The sequence below is a fragment of the Pongo abelii genome, chromosome 12, assembly GCF_028885655.2.
Source record: "Pongo abelii isolate AG06213 chromosome 12, NHGRI_mPonAbe1-v2.0_pri, whole genome shotgun sequence".
Classification (NCBI taxonomy): Eukaryota; Metazoa; Chordata; class Mammalia; order Primates; family Hominidae; genus Pongo; species Pongo abelii.
Window position 1 is genome coordinate 47,128,547 of NC_071997.2, and position 22,365 is coordinate 47,150,911.

Below are 22,365 nucleotides of genomic sequence, written 5' to 3' on the forward strand. Positions count from 1 at the left end.
CACGCCTGACTGGGATTTGTTTTTAAAGTTCCAAAGAGCTTTACTAGTCTTAATCGTAATGTACATAAACTTGTATTCTATGTAAAATATAACAACTTCACAATCATAATAACCATACAGCCATCATTAGCACAGCACTTCTAACCCACAGCCTCTTACGATTATAAATGGGAGTTCAGACAGATCCATGGACGCAGGGGAGGTTTGGTTGAGGAGCCAGGTCAGAGTCTTGGTTGGAAACACATGCAGCTGTATCTGGAACCAGGGTCTGAGGCAAGCTGGGGACAGAGGGACCTCACTTCCAGCCTTCTCTATCAGTAACCATCTCACATAGAGCTATTTCCAGGTCTAAAGGGTCTCAGAAATGTTCCAACAGCTTCTAGCTTCCTGGTCATTAGCTGCATTTTCACCTACTGGGAGCCTTAATTCTGCATTTACTGAAGGCCCACTGCAGGCCGGGCCCTGGTGCCAGCAGAGGAGGTCTGCACCCTCACAGCTGTAGCAGGAGGGAGATGTGCAGAGAGGTGAAGCTCACAGCCCTGGAATACGTGCACCATGGAGGTGAGTGCAAGTGGGAGGGGACTTTGTGGAACAAGTCACATCTGAGTCACTCTGAAGTATGAATAGGAGTCCACCTCATCAACCAAGGCAGGGCAGGAAATTCCAGGCAGACAGTAGTGCAGGGATGAAGGTCCAGAGACGGAAATACTTTTGAAGGCACCATATGAAGTTTATGAACAGAGGTGGAGCTGAGACGCCACAGATCAGAAAGGGGAACCAGCAGAGGGTAGCAAGCAGGGGAGACAGGAAGTCAAATTTGAGCTTTAGGGAGATTTTTGTGATGCTAGGGGAGGAGAATGTGTGCGTAGAGCAGTTACTGGCCTCTTGTCCATATAAGAAGTAACGTGGGCCTGGACTTGGAGCAGAAGTGATTCAGACCTTGCTCGCCTTGCCTCTGAGCCATACTCAAAGCTGCCCTACCAGCCTGCTGTGTCCTCTCCCCTCCCCTCCCCTCCCCCTCCCCTCCCCTCCCCTCCCCTCCCCCTCCCCTCCCCCTCCCCTCCCCCCTCCCCTCCCCTCCCCTCCCCCTCCCCTCCCCTCCCCCTCCCCTCCCCCTCCCCTCCCCCTCCCCTCCCCCCTCCCCTCCCCTCCCCCCTCCCCTCCCCTCCTCTCTCCCCTCCCCTCTCCCCTCCCCTCTCCCCTCCCCTCTCCCCTCCCCTCTCCCCTCCCCTCTCCCCTCCCCTCCCCTCCCCTCTCCCCTCCCCTCTCCCCTCTCCTCTCCCCTCCCCTCCTATACTGTTGGTGTGCCAGCTCTCCTTTAGTCTTCAAACTTAAAGCTTGGGCGCCACCCACATCAAGAAAAGTCTATTGACTGGGTGTGGTGGCTCATGCCTGTAATCCCAGCTACTCAGGAGGCTGAGGCCGGGGGATCTCTTGAGCCCAGAAGTTCAAGGTTGCAGTGAACTATGATCACACCACTGCACTCCAGCCTGGGTGACGGAGCAAGACCCTGTCTCAAACAAAACAAAACAAAAAACCCCAAAAAACTCCACTGATGTCCCCACCCCATCCCCCACCATTCCCGAGCTTGGTCAGGGACTCCTGCCCTGGACTCTATGATGCTCTGTGTATTTCTTTTCTTTTCTTTTCTTTTTTTTTTTTTTTGGAGTGCAGTAGTGTGGTCTCGGCTTACTGCAATCTCTGCCTCCCAGGTTCAAGTGATTCTCCTGCGTTAGCCTCCTGAGTAGCCGGGATTACAGACATGTGCCACCATGCCCGGCTAATTTTGTATTTTTAGTAGAGACAGGGTTTCACCATGTTGGTCAGGCTGGTCTCGAACCCCTGACCTCATGATCCGCCCACCTCGGCCTCCCAAAGTGCTGGGATTACAGGCATGAGCCACCGCACCCAGCAGCTCTATGCATTTCTGAGTGTGAATCCGTTTGCTTTATGATTGTGTTCTGGTTTTTGTTTTACCACTAGATTGTGATTTTCCTACCAGATCTCATTCATTCTTCTGACTCCGATGCCTATCACAAAGCCTGGCACAGAGAAGATAAGAGCAAATATCTGTGATTGAATGAGTAAATGATGAATGAAAAGTGAAGATGGGAGATGGGAGAGGTATTTGGGGGTGGAATCAGGATAACTTGGCAAGTGATTGGCAGGGATAGTGCAGAGGGTGGGTGGTGAGAGGGTGGCATCGAAGATGACTCCAGGTTTTCTGGTTTGGGAGTAGGGGAGCTCTGAACTGTTTTTATTCACAATACTTCTGCCACCAAATTTGTGAGTTTTTCTTATACTGACCAATTATTCAACTCTCCAGACACCAATTGGGTATCCAACAAATCAATTCCATTCTGACATTATCTACCTAGAATTAGTGTCAATGCCACCAGTTAAAGGGCTCCATCCCACAAGATTGCCCTGATTGCAGATGTCGGTTGCTGGTACCAGGTTACCATCTGTATTTCTGACCAACCAGCTATAGAAGTCCTAGGTTCCCACAACCCCCTCTTCATGTTCAATAATTTGCCAGAATGGCTCACAGAACTCAGAAACACTTTCGTTGGGCTTACCACTTTATGATCAAGGACATATGCTCAGAGACAGCCAGGTGGAAGCATAGGGCATGGTATTGGAGGGGCACGCAGGGCTTCTATGTCTCGTCTGGGCACGCCGCCCTCCTAGCACTTCAGTGTGTTCACCACCCGGAAGCTCCCCGAATCTCATCATTTAGGGGTTTTTATGGAGGTTTCATTACACAGGCACAATTGATGAAATCATTGACCAATGCTGATTGACTCAATCACGAGCCCCTTTTCCCTCCCGGAGGTTGGGGGATGAGCTGAAAGTTCCAATTGTGTCATGCCTTGGTCTCTCTGGTGACCAGCCCCCATCCTCAAGCTATGTCGGGGATCCCCGGCCGCCAGGCACCTCATTAGTGCACAAAAGACATCATTCCAGGGATTCCAAGGGTTATAGGAGCTGCGTGTCAAGACTGAGGACAAAGACAGAATACATATTTACCACAGGAGGTGCTGGTGCCATTAGCCAAAAAGGGAGATATGAGAAGAGGAGCAGATGCCAGGCGCGGAGGCTCACGCCTGTAATCCCAGCACTTTGGGAGGCCAAGGCAGGTGGATCACCTGAGGTTGAGAGTTCGAGACCAGCCTGACCAACACGGAGAAACCCTGTCTCTACTAAAATTAGACGGGCATTGTGGCGCATGCCTGTAGTCCCAGCTACTCAGGAGGCTGAGGCACTAGAATCGTTTGAACCCGGGAGGTTGTGGTGAGCTGAGATCAGGCCATTGCACTCCAGCCTGCACAACAAAAATGAAACTCCGACTCAGAAAAAGAAAAAAAAGAAAGAAGAGGAGCAGATATGGGAAGGAAGATTGTTTCAGTTGTCTACTGTGTCGGTGACACAAACAACAACAATTATTTATTTATTTATTTATTTTTTGAGAGAGTCTTGCTCTGTCACCCAGGCTGGAGTGCAGTGGCGCAATCTTGGCTCACTGTAACCTCCTTCTCCCGGGTTCAAGTGATTCTCCTGCCTCAGCCTCCTGAGTAGCTGGGATTATAGGCGAGCGCCACCAAGCCCTACTACTTTTTCGTATTTTTAGTAGAGATGGGCTTTCACCATGTAAGCCGGGCTGGTCTCAAACTCCTGACCTCAGGTGATTCGCTCGCCTTGGCCTCCCAAAGGGCTGGGATTACAGGCGTGAGCTACCGCACCCAGCCTTTAACAATCATTTATTATGTCTCCTGCTAATAGGGGGTGACTGGCACATTCATTCTCACTCCTGGACCAAGTCAACAACCCCAGCTTGCCTTGGCTTCTGACTGACCCATTTCCCATTCTCTCCTATGTGTTTATATACCTGTGGTATCTCAGTGGAGGCAGAATGCCTTTTATTGACCTTGTTTCACCCATGTATCTAGGGATCTTTCCTCTCAGTCTTCATGGGTGGGCCTCTTAACCTGTACACAGACCTATAGCTCAGGCCTCCAGCAGCTTTGTGAAATAAAATTTGTCATGTGACTGATCTATAGTCAGAGGGAACAGAATATATTCTAGAGCTCTTTCTCACATGTAACTGAAAGCCTCACTTTAGGCATGACTGGATCCAGGGATGTAAATGTGGCAAGGCCCTTGATTTCACTCCCTGATGATTCAGTCTCACTTCCTATCCCTCAGCTCTATTCTTGGGGGGTTCTCTGTGTGGTGGCAAAAAATGGTGATAGTAGGCCAGGCGCAGTGACTCACACCTGTAATCCCAGCACTTTGGGAAGCCGAGGCAGGCTGATCACTTGAGGTCAGCAGTTCAAGACCAGTCTGGCCAACGTGGTGAAGCCGCATCTCCTACTAAAAATACAAAAATTAGCTGGGCGTGGTGGTGGATGCCTGTAATCCCAACTACTCAGGAGGCTGAGGCACCAGAATCGCTTGAGCCTGGGAGGCAGAGGTTGCTGAGCTGAGATCACACCACTGCACTCCAGCCTGGGCAACAGAGCGAGACTCCATCTAAAAAAAAAAAGGTAATAGTAGTTCCAACTCATTCCTTTCCAGATCAAGTCAAGCCAAAAAGGGCAAGCCTTTTATCCACAGGTGCCTGCAACAGTGCTGAGAGTCACTCTGATGGGGCCAGTAGGGTCATTTGCTGGCCCCTGAATGGATCTCTGAGGTCAGGAACCTGCAGCAGGGTCTTGTGCTGGAGAAAGAGGGGTGGGGAACAAGCAACAAGTATTCACTATAAGGGGCAATGCTCTGAAATCCCTCCCCAATGCAGATGGAGCTCAAACCACCAGTCCAGCGCCTGGCATATTGTAGCCCTCAAGAAATACTTCTACTTCTAAAAAGATGGCACCACAGAGCCATGACTAGGATTCTGAGACAGAAGCTATGTCCTGGCCTTGTGGCCAGTGTGGGCTCAGTGAGCAGAAGATACCTGCTGGCTGAGTCAGGATACTCTACACACTTACAGGGCACTGACCCTTTTTGTTTTAGGTGTTTAATTACTAGTCTGTCTAGGGAAATATAGGTGAGAAGACAGAAATCCCACAGTTGGGGAAGTTGCAGAATCATGAAATCTCTTAAGGTGATTATAGCCTCAGTCCTTACAGTATATAGTTTCCAGTTGTTTTCCTGAGATTGAACCTAGAAGCCCAATTTATCATTTTTTTTTCTTGAGACGGAGTCTCAATCTGTGGCCCAGGCTGGAGTGCAGTGGCATGATCTCAGCTCACTGCAACCTCCGCCTCCCGGGTTCCAGCGATTGTCCTGTCTCAGCCTCCCAAGTAGCTAGGATTACAGGCACGCACCACCACACCTGGCTAATTTTTGTATTTTTAGTAAAGACAGGATTTTGCCATGTTGGCCAGGCTGGTCTTGAACTCCTGACTTCAGATGATTGTCTCAACTTGGCCTCCCAAAGTGCTAGGATTACTGGCATGAGCCACCACGCCTGGCCCAATTTATTAATTTTTTTCACTCACCTAATAAAACCCTTATTGATCATCTAAGAGCTCTGGGCCAAACACGACAGGGGTAAAGGTGAATAAGGCCTAATCTTTTGTTTTTGTTTTTGTTTTTCTTGAGACATGGTCTCCCTCTGTCACCCAGGCTGGAGTGCAGTGGTACGATCTTGGCTCACTGCAACCCCGGCCTCCTGGGCTCAAGTGATCCTCCTGCCTCAGCCTTCCGAGTAGCTGGCACTACAGGTGTGAGCCACCATGCCTGACTAATTTTTATATTTTTTGTAGAGATGGGGTTTTGCCATGTTGCCCAGGCTGGTCTCCAACTCTTGAGCCCAAGCAATCCACCCACCTCGGCCTTCTAAAGTGCTGGGATTACAGCGTGAGCCACCATACCGGCCAATAAGGCCGAATCTTAGCTCCTGAGAAGTTCACAGCCAGAGTGGGGAGACTGACTAAACAAATGACCATGGTGAATTTCATAACTTCAGATGAGAAAGGTATAAAGGAAGAGCTTTGGAAGGAGAGAGCTGCCTCTTCCTCCAGGGGCTCACTCACCTGTGGGCTCTGTAGAAGCCCTCTGAAAAGCAGTTTCTCAGCACAGTGAGCTCGAAGTCATCTCCATTCACACCTGGAGCACTGCCCTGCATTGCAAATGGGAGGGTAAAGTTGGTGTAAATTTTATGGAGGGCAATTTGGCAATAACTAACAAAATTTCACCACCATTTTCTCTTCTAGGACTGCTTCCTTCCTTGCATGTGTATGAAATTTCATTTGTATAAGGTTTTGCATGGCAGCACTGTTGGCAATAACTAAGACTGGAAGTAACCTCTGTGCTTAACATAGATAACAATGATGGTGCAACTGCATAAAGAAATACTATGCAACTATAAAAAAAAAAAGGGGAACCTCTTTCTGATCTGGATCATTCCAAGATATCCTGATACATGAAAAAGCATGTATCTGAACCCTGTTATTATTAATAATATGCTGCCTTTTGTAGGAAAAAAAGGAAAAAAGTATATATATGCATACACACTCATATAATTTGTGTATGTATAAACTAGCTCTGGAAGGAAACAAAGGAACCAATAGATCCTCTGGGGAAAGGAACTAGGTGTCCCAGTGTGGGAAACTCCACTGTGTATTCTTTTTACCACTGGAATTTTGAACTTATTATGTTTTATTTATTTATCTATTTATTATTTTTTGAGACGGAGTCTCCCTCTGTTGCCTAGGCTGGAGTACAGTGGCATGGTCTCAGCTCACTGCAAGCTCCGCCTCCTGGGTTCAAGTGATTCTTATGCCTCAGCCTCTCGAGTAGCTGGGATTATAGATGCCCGGCTAATTTTTCTATTTTTAGTAGAGACGGGGTTGCACCATGTTGCACAGGCTGGGATTACAGGCATGTGCCACCACACCCTGCTAATTTTTGTATTCTTAGTAGAGACAGCGTTTCACCATGTTGGCCAGGCTGGTCTCAAACTCCTAACTTCAAGTGATCCGCCCACCTCAGCCTCCCAAAGTGCTGAGATTACAGGCGTGAGCCACTGTGCCTGGCCTGATTTTTTAAAGCGCTCCCTCCCCCAGTCTCCCTAGCTGAGATTGGGAGGTGAGGGCAATTTGCATCTCAGGGAAGGTATACTGGTCTCATTTAATCTCAATGATCCTTTATCTCCTCCACCAGAAAGCCCATCTTTGGTCATTTCTTTCTTCACATTGACTTGGCATAAACTTTTACTGTTATCAACAACTGCTTAGCCTAATATTAGCTTTCATTTCCCTTCTCCTTCCCACGGAAGGCTTTGTGCTTTCACAAACTCCCGGTTTGGTCAGGGTAAGGTTCTGGATTTCAGTCTTGGCTCTAGCAGCTGACAGCTGTGTGGACACTCCACCATCTCAGTCTTTATTGCTTGACAATTGTAGCTGCTTTCGGCAAAGTTTGTTAAGCTCAGGGCCTGTTCCAATTGTCAGCTCTTCCTCCTCTGGTGGGGAAAGTCCCCTTTAAAGCCACATGCTTAAAACTGAAACCTGCAGGCCATCACAAAGGCGGGGTCTCCACACCCATCTCAGCTCCACCAACTGCAGGCTCCCAAGTACCTCTTACACCCTCGCTGATGACCTCCCTTGGAGGAAGTTCAAGGCCAAGGTGGCTTGAGAAACCCAGCTCTTGGCAGTTTCTAAATCTAGATTAATTTTCCCTCCAGAGAGGAAATTTTGTTCGTTGCAACCTGGTTGCTGCCATGTGACCAGGCTTGGCCAGTCCAGATCTTTCCCCAGGTAGAAGGATCTGGATAGATTGATGGCAGACAAATAGAGACTGTTAGCAGCCACGGCAGTAGACTGCAGACTGCAGCTTTAAGTAACCACCCCCCACCACTACCCTCATCCCCTTCACTTTCACCACCACCCTTTCACATCACCACCATCCCTTTCACATCACCACCGTCATAATCACTACCCCCGCCGTCACACCAAGGTCACCTTACAACTCCATTTGTCTAGTAGAGACTTCACTGAAAGATTGGGGTAATAACTAAATAACTGCAGAGGATGAACATGGTCATGTATCTGTGTAGCTAAAGGAACAGTCCCAGTGCATCCCATGGATCTGAGGGAGGCCTAAAGAGCTCTACCAGGAACATCCCTTCTCTGCAGACCTGCTGGTGGGTCTGCAGCTCAGCAAACTAGAAAACTGTGTGGACACGGCTGGGTGCGGTGGCTCACGCCTGTAATCCCAGCACTTTGGGAGGCCGAGGCGGGTGGATCACCTGAGGTCAGGAGTTTGAGATCAGCCTGGCCAACACGGTGAAACCCCGTCTCTACTAAAAATGCAAAAATTAGCCGGGCGTGGTGGCGGGCATCCCTACTCGGGAGGCTGAGGCAAAAGAATTGCTTGAACCCGGGAGGAGGAGGTTACAGTGAGCCGAGATTGTGCCATTGCACTCCAGCCTGGGCGACAAGAGCGAAACTCCATCTTGGAAAAAAAAAAAAAAGAAAAAAATAACTGTGTGGACTCTGACACTGTGGCATAAATGTACTCTAACATGCGTGGGAACTTGTTTCCAACTTAGCATGTAGCATGATGAACTGAAAAATAAGGTCTGTTATACCACGTAAGGGTTCAGTTAAAGTCTTACCTCAGGATGTTTCTTCTCTGGTTTCACTTTTTAAATGAGTAATAAATCACACACATGTCATCTTTATAAGAAACTCCAGGATAGAGTTTTATTATTTTTTTCTGGTCTTATATAAAAAACAGTTGTACTTCTTTAGATTCAGGAGTGTGCCTTTTTTTTTTTTTCTTTGAGACAGGGTCTCATTCTGTCTCCCAGGCTGGAGTGCAGTGGTGTGACCACAGCTCATGCGGCCTCAACCTCCCAGGTTCAAGGCGTCCTCCCACTTCAGCCTCCTGAGTAGCTGACCACAGGCGTATGCCACCACACCCTGCTAATTTTTAAAATTTTTTGTAGAGGTGGGGTCTTACTATGTTGCCCAAGCTGGTCTTGAACTCTTGAACTCTCACATGGACCTCCCAAAGTGCTGGGATTACAGGTGTGAGTCACTGTGCCCGGCCAAGAGTTTGCCTTTATCTCATAGATATTGTAAACTGCATAACTAATCAGATTTCCCTTTTCACACAGGCTGCTAGGAAACTTTGAGTCAAATATACTGCCCAGCTCTGGCAAGCATTGAGTTCTTTAAGCTCTGAATTTTTTTTTCTTTTTTTGTTTTTTTTTTGAGATGGAGTGTTGCTCTTGTTGCCCAGGCTGGAGTGCAATGGCGCGATCTTGGCTCACTGCAACCTCTGCCTCCCGGGTTCAAGCGATTCTCCTGCCTCAGCCTCCCAAGTAGCTGGGATTACAGGGGCCCGCCACCACACCCAGCTAATTTTTTGTACTTTTAGTAGAGATGGGGTTTCACTATGTTGCCCAGGCTGATCTCGAACTCCTTACTTCTGGCGATCCACCGGCCTCAGCCTCCCAAAGTGCTAGGATTACAGGCGTGAGCCACTGTGCCTGGCTAAACTCTGAATTTTTTTATTTTTTATTTTTATTTTTATTTTTTGAGACGGAGTCTGTCACCCAGGCTGGAGTGCAGTGGCATGATCTTAGCTCACTGTACAGCCTCCTCCTCCTGGGTTCAAGCGATTCTCCTACCTCAGCCTCCCGAGTGGCTGGGACTACAGGCACAGGCCACTGTGCCCAGCTAATTTTTGTATTTTTAGTAGAGACTGGGTTTCACCATGTTGGCCAGGCTGGTCTCGAACTCCTGACCTCATGATCCGCCCGCCTGGGCCTCCCAAAGTGTTGGGATTACAGGTGTGAGCCACTGCACCCAGCCTAAACTCTGAATTTTTAATCCCTATTCCTGGCTTGACTTTTTCTTTACTTTTGCCTCTTTTTTTTTTTTTTTTTTTAACTGAGTCTTGCTCTGTTGCCCAGGCTGGAGTACAATGGTGCAATCTCAGCTCACTGCAACCTCCGCCTCCCAGGTTCAAGTGATTCTCCTGCCTTGGCCTCCCCAGTAGCTAGGATTACAGGCACCCACCACCACGCCGGGCTAATTTTTGTATTTTTGTAGAGATAGGGTTTTACCATGTTGGCCAAGCTGGTCTTGAATTCCTGACCTCAGGTGATCCGCCCACCTCGGCCCCCCCAAAGTGCTGAGATTACAGGTGTGAGCCATTGCGCCCAGCCTTTTGCCTCCGTTTTAATTTCTGTCTTGTTATAAACTTGTAAATCACCATAAACCCTTTCCAGATCAAGATGGAGATTAGACCGGCAGATGTGTCTTGTCTAATCTCTCTTTATATGCAAGTTGAAGAGGTTGTGCTGAAAACAACATGGAAGACCACTGGACATTGCACATTAAAATTAAGGTCATCTGTTGTGTTTTTTTTTTTTTTTTTTTTGAGATGGAGCTTCGTTTTTGTTGCCCAGGCTGGAGTGCAATGGCTTAATCTCTGCTCACTGCAACCTCCGCCTCCCAGGTTCAAGCGATTCTCTTGCCTCAGCTTCCTGAGTAGCTGGGACTACAGGCGCATGCCACCACATCCGGATAATTTTTGTATTTTTAGTAAAGACAGGGTTTCACCATGTTGGCCAGGCTGGTCTCGAACTCCTGACCTTGTGATCCACCCGCCTTGGCTTCCCGAAGTGCTGGGGTTACAGCCACCAAGCCCGGCCTAGTCCAGGACATTTTTTTTCTTCCTCCCCAAAAGGAAAACTACCCAGTCTGAATGAATACCTTCTAAATCATTTTTAGATTTTGGAAGTCTCAAAGTCAAGACTCAGACGTTTTGTTTGTTTTTTGAGACAGGGTCTCACTCTGTTACCCAGGATAGAGTGCAGTGGCGTGACCACAGCTCACTGCAGCTTCTACCTCCTGGGTTCAGGCGATCCTCCCATTTCAGCCTCCTGAGTAGCTGGGACCACAGGCGCATACCACCACAGCCAGTGAATTTTTTCATTTTTTGTGGAGACAGGATCTCCCTATGTTGCCCAAGCTGGTCTTGAACTCCCGGGCTCAAGTGATCCTCCCACCTCAGCCTCCCAAAGTGCTGGGAATACAGGCATGAGTCACCACGCCCAGACTTTTTTTTTTTTTTTTGAGATAGAGTCTTTCTCTGTTGCCCACGCTGGAGCACAGTGGCGTCATCTTGGTTTGCTGCAACCTCCACCCCCTGGATTCAAGTGATTCTTGTGCCTCAGTCTCCTGAGTAGCTGGGATTACAGGTGCGCACCACCACACCCAGCTAATTTTTGTATTTTTAGTAGAGATGGGGTTTCACCATGTTGGCCAGGCTGGTCTCAAACTCTTGGCCTCAAATGATCCACCCGCCTCAGGCTCCCAGAGTGCTGGGATTACAAGCATGAGTCACCCCGCCTGGCCTGTTTTGTTTTTTGAGATGGGGTCTCACTATGTTGACGAGGCTGGTCTCAAACTCCTGTGCTCATGCAATCTTCCCGCCTCAGCCTCCGGAGTAGCTGGGACTACAGGCATGTACCAATTCCGGTTGAGCCTCAGACATTTTTGATCTCTGATCCTCTGTAATCACCCATCCATGAGTCAAGAGGGCACTCTTGATATAACTGCCTGGGTAGGGAACATCATGGGGTAGCAGAAAATACCAGGGAAAAACACATATAAACACTTACATCAAAATAGCATTCATCAGTTTAAGCATATTATTTATTTATTTATTTACAGATGGAGTTTCGCTCTTGTTGCCCAGGCTAGAGTGCAATGGTGCAATTTTGGCTCACCGCAATCTCTGCCTCCTGGGTTCAAGCGATTCTCCTGCCTCAGCCTACCGAGTAGCTGGGATTACAGGCATGCGCCACCATGCCTGGCTAATTTTGTACTTTTAGTAGAGACAAGGTTTCTCCATGTTGCTGAGGATGGTCTCTAACTCCCAACCTCAGGTGATCCGCCCGCTTTGGCCTCCCAAAGTGCTGGGATTACAGGCGTGAGCCACTGCTCCCGGCCTAAGCATAATATTCAAAAAAGAAAAAAAAAAAAAAAAAAAGGCTGGACGCGGTGGCTCATGCCTGTAATTCCAGCACTTTGGGAGGCCGAGGTGGGTGGATCACGAGGTCATGAGATCGAGACCATCCTGGCCAACATGGTGAAACCCTGTCTCTACTAAAAATACAAAAATTAGCTGGGTATGGTGGCAGGTGCCTGTAGTCCCAGCTATTCGGAAGGCTGAGGCAGGAAAATCGCTTGAACCCGGGAGGCGGAGGTTGCAGTGAGCCGGGATTGCGCCACTGCACTTCAGGCTGGGCGACAGAGCGAGACTCCTTCTCAAAAAAAAAAAAAGACTACTTTTAGAACACCTTTATTTTTATTTTAATTTTTTTTGAGATGGAGTCGCGCTCTGTCGCCCAGGCTGGAGTGCAGTGGTGCAATCTTGGCTCACGGCAACCTCCACCTCCCAGGTTCTAGCAATTCTCCTGCATCAGCCTCCTGAGTAGCTGAGACTACAGGTGTGCACCATCATGCCCAGCTAATTTTTGTATTTTTAGTAGAGACAGGGTTTCACCATGTTGGCCAGGCTGGTCTTGAACTCCTGACCTCAGGTGATCCGCCCGCCTTGACCTCCCTAAGTGCTGGGATTACAGGCATGAGCCACCGTGCCCAGCCCACCTTTATAGAAAATTGAATTTATAGAAAATTTGTAGAAAAATTGAACAGATAGTAAAGGAAGTTCCTATATATTTTCCTCTCACTGTTTCTCCTATTATTAACATCTTGCATTAGTGTGGTACATTAATTACAATTAATAAGCCAATATGAACACATTATTATTAGCTAAGGTCCATAGTTTAAATTAAAGTTGACTTTTTTTCTTCTTTTTTGTGACAGGGTCATGCCCTGTTGCCCAGGCTAGAGTGCAGTGGGACGATCTTAGCTCACAGCAGCTTCAACCTCCCAGAGTCACGGTATCCTCCTGCCTCAGCCTCTTGAGTAGCTGGGACTACAGGCACTTGCCACTACACCTGGCTAAGTTTTGTATTTTTTGTAGAGATGGGGTTTTGCCCAGGCTGGTCTCGAACTCCTGAGCTCAAGCAATCCGCCTGCATTGGCCTCCCAAAATGCTGGGATTACAGGCGTGAGCCACTATACCTGGCTTGTTATCTTCTAGAAGTTTCATAGTTTTGCATTTTCCATTTAGGTCTATGATCCATTTTGAGTTAATTTTTGTGAAAGGTGTAAGGCCTGTGTTTAGATTCCCTTTTTTTTTAATTGAGATGGAGTTTCACTCTTGTCACCCAGGCTGGAGTATAATGGTGCGATTTTGGTTCACCGCAATCTCTGCCTCCCAGGTTCAAGCAATTCTCCTGCCTCAGCCTCCTGAGTAGCTGGGATTACAGGCATGTGCCACCACACCAGGCTAATTTTGCATTTTTAGTAGAGATGGGGTTTCTCCATGTTGGTCAGGCTGGTCTCGAACTTCTGACCTCAGGTGATCTGCCTGCCTCACCCTCCCAAAGTGCTGGGATTACAGGCATAAGCCTCCGCGCCTGACCTAGATTCTTTTTTTTTTTCCCTATGTACATCTAATTGTACCCAGCTCTTTGTTGAAAAGACTATCTTTTCTCAACGTATTGCCATTGCTCCTTTGTCAAGGATCAGATGGCTGTATTTGTGTGTATCTATTTCAAGGCTCTGTATTCTGTTCCATTAATTTATTTGTCTATTCTTTTGCAAATACCATACTGCCTTGATCATTGTAGCTTTATAGTGAGTCTTGAAATTGAATAGTGTCAGACCTCTAACTTTGTTCTTTCTCTTCAATATTGTGTTGGTTATTCTGGGTCTTTTGCCTTTCCATATAAACTTTAGAATCAGTTTGTAGATATCCACAAAATAACTTGCCAGCATTTTTTTTTTTAATTGGGATGGCCTTGAATCTATAGATCAGGTTGGGCAGAATTGTCATCTTAATAATATTGAAACTTCTCATTCGTGAACATGGAATATTTCTCCTTTTATTTTTATTAGGTTTATTCCAAAATATTTATTTCTTTCATCTATTTTGGTGCTAATATAAATGGTATTGTGTTTTAAATTTCAAACTGTGGCCGGGTGCTGTGGCTCACGCCTGTAATCCCAGCACTTTGGGAAGCCAGGGTAGGCAGATCACCTGAGGTCAGGAGTTCGAGACCAGCCTGGCCAGCATGATGAAACCCCATCTTTACTAAAAATACAAAAAATTAGCTGGGTGTGCTGGTGGGCACCTGTAGTCCCAGCTACTTGGAGGCTGAGGCATGAGAATCGCTTGAACCCAGGAGGTGGAGGTTGCATTGAGCCCAGATTGGGCTACTATGCTCCAGAATGGGGGACAGAGTGAGACTCTGTCTCAAAAAATAAATAAATAAAAAATAAAAATAAATTTCAAATTGCAATGGTTCATGGTAGTGTATAAGAAAGCAATTGACTATTGCATATTGGCCCTGTGACGAATGGATTCTGCAACCTTGCTATAAGGCTTATTAGCATTAGAAGGTTCTTGTTGATTTTTTGGGCACAGAGACATTAATGCTGTCTGTGAGGAAAGACAAGTTTTTTTCCTTACCAATGCTTATACCTACCCCCTACTTCTTCATTTATTTATTTATTTAATTTATTTGACAGGGTCTTGCTCTGTCACCCGGGCTGGAGTGCAGTGGCATGATCATGGCTCACTGCAGCCTTGACTTCCTGGCATCAAGTAATCCTCCCACTTCTGCCTTTCCAGTAGCTGGGACTATAGGTGCACACCATCATGCCCAGCTAATGTTTCTTTTCTTTTTTTTTTTTTTAATTTTGAGTCATAGTCTTGCTCTCTTGCCCAGGCTGGAGTGCAGTGGCTTGATCTCACTGCAACCTCTGCTTCCCAGGTTCAAGCGATCCTCCCACATCAGCCTCCCAAGTAGCTGGGACTACAGGTGCACACCACCATGCCCAGATCATTTTTCTGTTTTCATAGAGACAGGGTCTCACTATGTTGCCCTGGCTGTTTTTGAACTCCTGGGCTCAAGAGATCCTCCCACCTCGACCTCCCAAAGTGCTGGGACGAAAGGCATGAACCACTGCACCTGGCCTTTAAAATTTTTTTTGTCTTCTTATTTTATTGTGTAAGTTAGGATTTTCAGTGTGATGTTTAATAGGAGTGGTGAGAGTGGATGTAATTTTCTTGTTCTTGAATTTAGGGGGAAAGCATGTAGTTTGTTACCACTATGTATGATGTTAACTGTGGTTTTTTTTGGTAGATTTTGTCAACTTGAAGTTTCCCACTATTCCTAGTTTGCTGAGAGTGGGTGTTCATTTATCATGAATGAATGTTGGGTTTTGTCAAATGCATTTTTCTGCATCAATTGATATGATCATATGATTTTTCTGTTTTATTCTGTTGATGTGATGAGTTACATTAATTTATTTTGAATGTTGAACCAGCCTTGCATACCTGGAGTAAATCCCACTTAGTCATGGTGTATAATTCTTTTTATACATTGTTGAATTTGATTTTCTAATGTTTTGTTGAGGATTTTTGCATCTATGTTCATGAGAGATATTGATCTGTAGTTTTCCTTTCTTATAATGCCTTTATCTGGCTTTGGTATTAGGGTAAGGCTGGCCCTATTCAATGAGTCAGGAAGTTGCTCTAAAATGTGCACCTGGGATTTGTCTTAATTAGGTGTGGTAAGGTGACAGACACACAGACAACTGTCTCTGAAAGAAGAACTTATTATTTGTGTTTCCCAGGAGAAGGGGGCATGCAATAGAGGGCCACATGGGGAAGCACCAAAGTAGGTCAAGAGGCAGAGTGAGCCAGGGGACAGCCCGGCCCAGAGCCTATGTTGTGTTTTCCATGCGAAAGGCAAGGCAGGGCAAAGGAAACAGTTTAGGATTAGCCGGTTAGAAGAATTCCGGTGGGCTTTGTGGCATAGAGGCTGTCCCTAGTTGTCTGGTACCCGACCCTGGGTTGATTTAGGGAAAAGAAAATATTGTCTTGATGTCTGAGAATTAGATACAAAGGGTGGTTCAGGATATGGACTCTGGATTGCAGGACAGGTGTTAAACAACTTTGGCCATTAGTTTGGCCCTGTGACTAATGTATGTGAAACAGACAAATATAGACTGCAAGAAAACACAAAACAGAAGTACTGTGTCTGCTGCTATTTTCTGGAAAAGATGAGAGGAAATTGATATCATTAAAAACATGTTTGTTAGACTTCACCACTGAAACTCTCTGGGCTTGGTGTTTTCTTTTATGGAAAGTTGTTATTTATTGATTTTTTTTTTTTTTTTTTTAGACGGAGTCTTGCTGTGTCGCCCAGGCTGGAGTGCAATGGCATGATCTTGGATCACTGCAACCTCTGCCTCCTGGGTTCAAGTGATTCTCCTGCCTCAGCCTCCCAAGTAGCTGGGATTACAGGTGCCTGCCACCATGCCCGGCTAATTTTTTGTATTTTTAATAGAGACGGGGTTTCACAATGTTGACCAGGCTGGTCTAGAACTCCTGACCTCGTGATCCACCCGCCTGGGCCTCCCAATGTACTGGGATTATAGACGTGAACCACTGTGCCTGGCCAGATTATCGATTTTTAATTTTTCTTCTTTTACATTTATATGTAATGCTATAAATTTACCTTTAAGCACTGCTTTCACTGTAGCCTACAAATGTTGATGGGTTGTAGTTTCTATTTTTTTTTTTGAGATGAGGCTCACTCTGTTGCGCAGGCTGGAGAGCAGTGGTGCGATCTCAGCTCACTGCAACCTCCACTTCTCAGGTTTAAGCGATTCTCCTGCCTCAGCCTCCCGAATAGCTGGGATTACAGGTGCCTGCCATCACACCCAGCTAATTTTTGTATTTTTAGTAGAGATGGGGTTTCACCATATTGGCCAGGCTGGTCTCCAACTTGTGACCTCAAGTGATTCACCCGCCTTGGCCTCCCAAGGTTCTTGGATTACAGACGTGAGCCCCCACGCCTGACCTGTATTTTCATTTTTATTTAGTTCAAAATATGTAAACATTTCTCTTGACAGCTCTACTTTCACCTATTTATTTGGAATATTTAAAATTATGTTGTTTATTCTCCACATATTTTGGGATTTTCCAGCTATCTTTCTCTTACTGGTTTTTAATTTAATTCCACTGTGGTCTCGGAACATATTTTGTATTATTTCTATTCTTTTAAATTTGTTAAGGCATGTTTTGTCGCCCTGAATATGGTTTATCTTGGTGAATATTACATGTGAGCTTGAGTAGAATGTGTATTCTGCTGTTGCTGGATGAAATATTCTATAAATGTCAATTAGATCCAATTGATTGATGATGCTGTTCAGTTCAACTATATCCTTACTGATTTTCTGCCTCATGAGTGGGTCAATTACTAATACAAGGGCGCTGAAGTCTCCAACTAAAATGGCGAATCTGTCTATTTCTCATTGCAGTTCCATCAGTTTTTGCTTCACATATTTTGATGCTCTGTTGTTAGGTATATATAGGTTAAGAGTTTGTTATATCCCTCTGGAAAACTGACTCCATTGTCATTACATACTGCCCTCTTTATCCATGATATTTTCCTTGTTTTGGAGTCTGCTTTGTCCAAAGTTAATATAGCTATTCCAGTTTTCTTTTTGGATTAGTTTTGGCATAATATATCTTACTTCATTCTTTTATTTTTAATTCATTTGAGTTTTCATATTTAAAGTGGATTTCTTGTATACACCATCTAATTGGGGTTCTTTTAAAAATCTACTCTGATGATCACACCATCAGAGTAGATTTAAAAAATGGTTCAGATTTAAAATGACTATTGATATAGTTAGATTAATATCTACCATATTTGTAACTGTTTTCTATTCATGTCACATTTTTTTTTTCTTGCTCTGTTGCCCAGGCTGGAGTATAGTGGCGCAGTCTTGGCTCACTGCAACTTCCGCCTCCTGGCTTCAAGAGATTCTCCTGCCTCAGCCTCCCAAGTAGCTGGGACTACAGGTGTGCACCACCACGCCCTGTCTAATTTTCTATATTTTTAGTAGTGATGGGGTTTTGCCATATTGGCCGGGCTGGTCTTGAACTCCTGACCTCAGGTAATCCGCTCACCTCAGCCTCCCAAAGTGCTGGGATTACAGGCATGAGCCACAGTGCCTGGCCATGTGTTATTTCCTTTTTTTTTTTTTTTTTTTTATTTTTGAGATGGAGTTTCGCTCTTGTTGCCTAGGCTGGAGTACAATGGTGTGATCTTGGCTCACTGCAACCTCCGCCTCCCAGGCTCAAGCGATTCTCCTGCCTCAGCCTTCCCGAGTAGCTGGGATTACAGGCATGCGCCACCACACCCAGCTAATTTTGTATTTTTAGTAGAGATGGGGTTTCTCCATGTTGGTCAGGCTGGTCTCGAATTCACAACCTCAGGTGATCTGCCCGCCTCAGCCTCCCAAAGTGCTGGGATTACAGGCGTGAGCCACCGCGCCTGGCCTATGTCATTTTTTATTGTGGTAAAATATACATAACATAAAATTTGTCATTTATTATTATTATTATTATTTTTTGAGATAAAGTTTTAATGCTGTTGCCCAGGTGGGAGTGCAGTGCTGTGATCTCAGTTCACTGCAACCTCCGCCTCCCGGGTTCAAGTGATTCTCCCACCTCAGCCTCCCGAGTAGCTGGGACTACAGGTGCAGTCCACCATGCCCGGCTAATTTTTGTATTTTTAGTAGAGATGGGGTTTCAACTATGTTGGCCAGGTTGGTCTCGAGCTCCTGACCTCAAGTGATTCACCCACCTTGGCCTCCCAAACTGCTAGGATTACAGGTGTGAGTTGCTGTGCCTGGCCCCAAAATTTGTCATTTTAACTTTTTTTTTTTTTTTGACAGGGTCTTGCTCTGTAGCCCAGGCTGGAGTGCAGTGGCATGATCTTGGCTCACTGTTACCTCCACCTCCCAGGCTGAAGGGATCCCCCCACCTCAGCCTCCTGAGTAGTTGCAACTACAGGTGCACACCACCACAGCTGGCTACTTTTTGAAGTTTTTGTAAAGCCGAGGTCTTACTATATTGCCCAGGCTGGTCTGAAACTCCTGGGCTCAAGTGATCCACCTTTGCCTCCCAAAGAGTTGGGATTATAGGTATGAGCCACCACGCCCAACAAATTTTTTGTTATGTTATGTTATGTTATGTTATGTTATGTTATGTTAGTATTGCCCTGTAGTCTAGGCTGGAATGCCTGGAGTGCAGTGTTGCAATCTCGGCTTACTGCAACCTCTGCCCCCTGGGTTCAAGCAATTCTCCCTGCCTCAGCCTCCTGAGTAGCTGTGATTACAGGCATGCGCCACCATGCCCAGCTAATTTTTGTATATTTAGTAGAGACTGGGTTTCACCATGTTGGCCAGGCTGGTCTTGAACTCCTGACCTCAGGTGATCCACCCACCTCTCCTTCCCAAAGTGTGAGCCACTGCACCCAGCCACGCCTGACAAATGATAACAATTTTAAACAATATTTAAGTGTATAATTTAGTGGCATCAAGAACACTCACAATGTTGTATAAACATCACTGCTGGACTGGGCGTGGTGGCTCACGCCTGTAATCCCAGCACTTTGGGAGGCCGAGGTGGGCGGATGACAAAGTCAGGAGTTCGAGACAAGCCTGGCAAACATGGTGAAACCCCGTCTCTACTAAAAAATACAAAAATTAGTGGGATGTGGTGGCAGGTGCCTGTAGTCCCAGCTACTTGGGAGGCTGAGGCAGGAGAATTGCTTGAACCCGGGAGGCGGAGGTTGCAGTGAGCTGAGATCGGCCACTGCACTCCAGCCTGGGCGACAGGGCGAGACTCCATCTCAAAAAAACAAAACAAAACAAAACAAAACAAAAAAACACTGCTGTTTGTCTCTAGATTTTTTCACCATCCCACAAACTCTACCCGTTAAATAAAAACTCCCCATTTTCCCTTAACTTAGTCCCTGTAAACTCTGTACTACTTTCTCTCTCTCTAATTTGGGCTATTGTAGGCAACGATATAAATGGACTCATACAATATTTGCCCTTTTGTGTCTGGCTACTTCCACTTGTAAATAACGCTGCAGCACTTCACAAGTGTTACAAGTGGTGCAGGTACCATTCATGCATTCACAATTCCTCCTTCCCATCCTTTATAACATTGCGGTTATTCAGTTCACTTATCCATATGCTACAATTGCCTAATACATTGTTGCTATTAGAACTTTGATCAGTTATCTATTAGATTAATTAAATATAAGAAAAAAGATTTCATTTTACCTTCACTTATTCCTTCTTGGATCCCTCTCTGAAGAACTTGTTTTTAGCATTTCTTTTTTGTTGCTTTCTGGCCTGGTGTGGCTCTTAGGTATTTAATACTACATTACTCTCCGAATTGTTTCTGCTTTAGTAAAGTCATGGAGCAGTCGCAACAAAATATAAAATATGTTCCAGTTCTCTGCTGTCACTCCAGAGATGACCACCAGATGACGCCCGTTCCCACTTCCTAAGGCCTCTTGTCTTCCGCACTGTAGCCGAGACACGCACGCAGGGTACCTGCAATCCGCTGATGGCTGCCGACTGCAGGCTGGTAGTTGAGTTCGTCAGTCTCCCTCCAACCCTGCATGTGTTTAGGACTCTGTGTTTAGGCGTCCCCTGTAGGAACCAGGGCGGCAGCCTTTCCTCGGGAGCCTGGACGCCTCAGGTCATCATATAGTGATGATGATGGGGGGCCCGCCGGTGAGAGGGATCAGAGGCTGGCGGCACACCCCTCTTAGCACTGGCAGCCATGCCATGCAAGGCCACCCCACTATCCTGCAGGGTCACACACGCACGTCCCTCTGGACCAGGGAAGCTACGTATATGGGTGCAGCTGGGGGTAATTACAGACTGTAGGAGTGGTGGGGTCTGTGGGAGCGCAAGCTCGTCTTGAAGGTATTCACATCCAAAATTGCTTAAGACACTGTGCTGCTGGCCCGGCGCGATGGCCGTAATCGCAGGATTTTGGGAGGCCTTGGCGGGAGGATCACCTGAAGTCAGGAGTTCGAGACCAGCCTGGCCAACGTGGTGAAACCCCGTCTCCACTAAAAATACAAAAATTAGCCAGGCGTGGTGGTGGGCGCCTGTAGCCCCAGCTATTCGGGAGGTTGAGTCAGGGGAATCGCTTGAACCTGGGAGGCGGAGGTTGCAGTGAGCTGAGATCACATTATTGCACTCCAGCCTGGGAGTGAGACTCCGTCTCAAAGAAAAACAAACAAACGACAACAACAAAATGTGCTGGCCTCAAAACGCACATCTGTAAACTACTTACCACCTTTAAAATGTCTGGCGCGGGATAAAGTCCAAACGCGTTAGCAAGGCCCTGGGGACCCTTCATAGCTCTTCCCACCCTCCTTTTCCTTCCTGTCTCCCGCCTCTCTCCAATGCACTTTATGCTGGGTCCAGACTGAACATGCCACGCCCCTCCACGCCCTTTATCCAAGGCGTAAGCCCTTTGTCCGGAAGGCTCTTTCTCCCCGTCTTCATCTCATTCAAGATCCAGCTGAAGTGTGGCCCGGCCTCCCCGGTGAGCTGTGGGTACATCCCAGGCTAGCTGCTGCAGGACCGTCGCGCCGCTCAACTCCAAGGAGCATAGTTTGCTCTGGAATGTGTGAGAATGGCCCCCCCTGGTGGCCCGGGAGTTGTGCAACGCGGCTGGGCACGCAGCCAGCGCTCACTGCAACTTAAGTCACTGGGGTCACCCTTCTCCGAGGCCACCTCCACAGCTGGCCACCAGAAGGCACCCTTCACCTTTCCGGGGCCTCCGTATTCATAAGCGAATTGATGACTAGGGAACCGATTTATGCACGGTGGGTGGCACTGTTGGGTCTCAAGCTTGCCTTTCTCTGCCTAGCCCCGGGACCTCCTGAACCCAGTAGAGGTCTACCTTGAGGTGCATTTCTGCCCCTCTCTCCCCCATAGCTGCTCCTGAATACTCGTCAGCCACAATTGCTTCCAAGGTGGACAATACGCGCTCAAGAAATTGCTCCCTGAGTCATCAGATCCTCTCATGATGCTTAAGCTTTAATACAACATCCCTGCATGCCCCACTTGCCTAGACCTGCCCAGGATCATCAGTCTGTGCCCTCTTGGCTTGGGGAGGCCAAGAATGGGGCCTGCCTGTGTGTGAGCCAGGCAGACAGCCTCCTAGAGAGGTGACTTAGAGGCTCTGGAAGGCTCCCTCGGCTCCCTAAACCTGTGGGCAGGTGGAGAGGACCCAGCGCTGAACATCTCCCAGAAGAGATGGGAACAGCTAGTGGCTGAAGGGGCATGCATCATATTCTCAGTAGCGCCTCTAGAATTTCTAAAAAAGAAGAGGCTCAAAGGCAGCAATCTGGTTATGTTATGGGTGGAG

At 46.9% G+C, this 22,365-nt stretch overlaps 1 long non-coding RNA gene across 1 annotated transcript; it reads right to left on the minus strand.

Annotated features, from left to right (window-relative positions):
• Nucleotides 1-2,571: 2,571 nt before the first annotated feature.
• On the minus strand, nt 2,572-21,534 carry LOC134759694 (uncharacterized). The gene is made up of 3 exons (XR_010136265.1): nt 21,283-21,534; nt 6,042-6,127; nt 2,572-3,001 (listed from the first exon to the last, which is right to left on the minus strand). It is a non-coding gene; the product is annotated as an uncharacterized LOC134759694 (long non-coding RNA).
• Between the last annotated feature and the right edge of the window lie 831 nt (nt 21,535-22,365).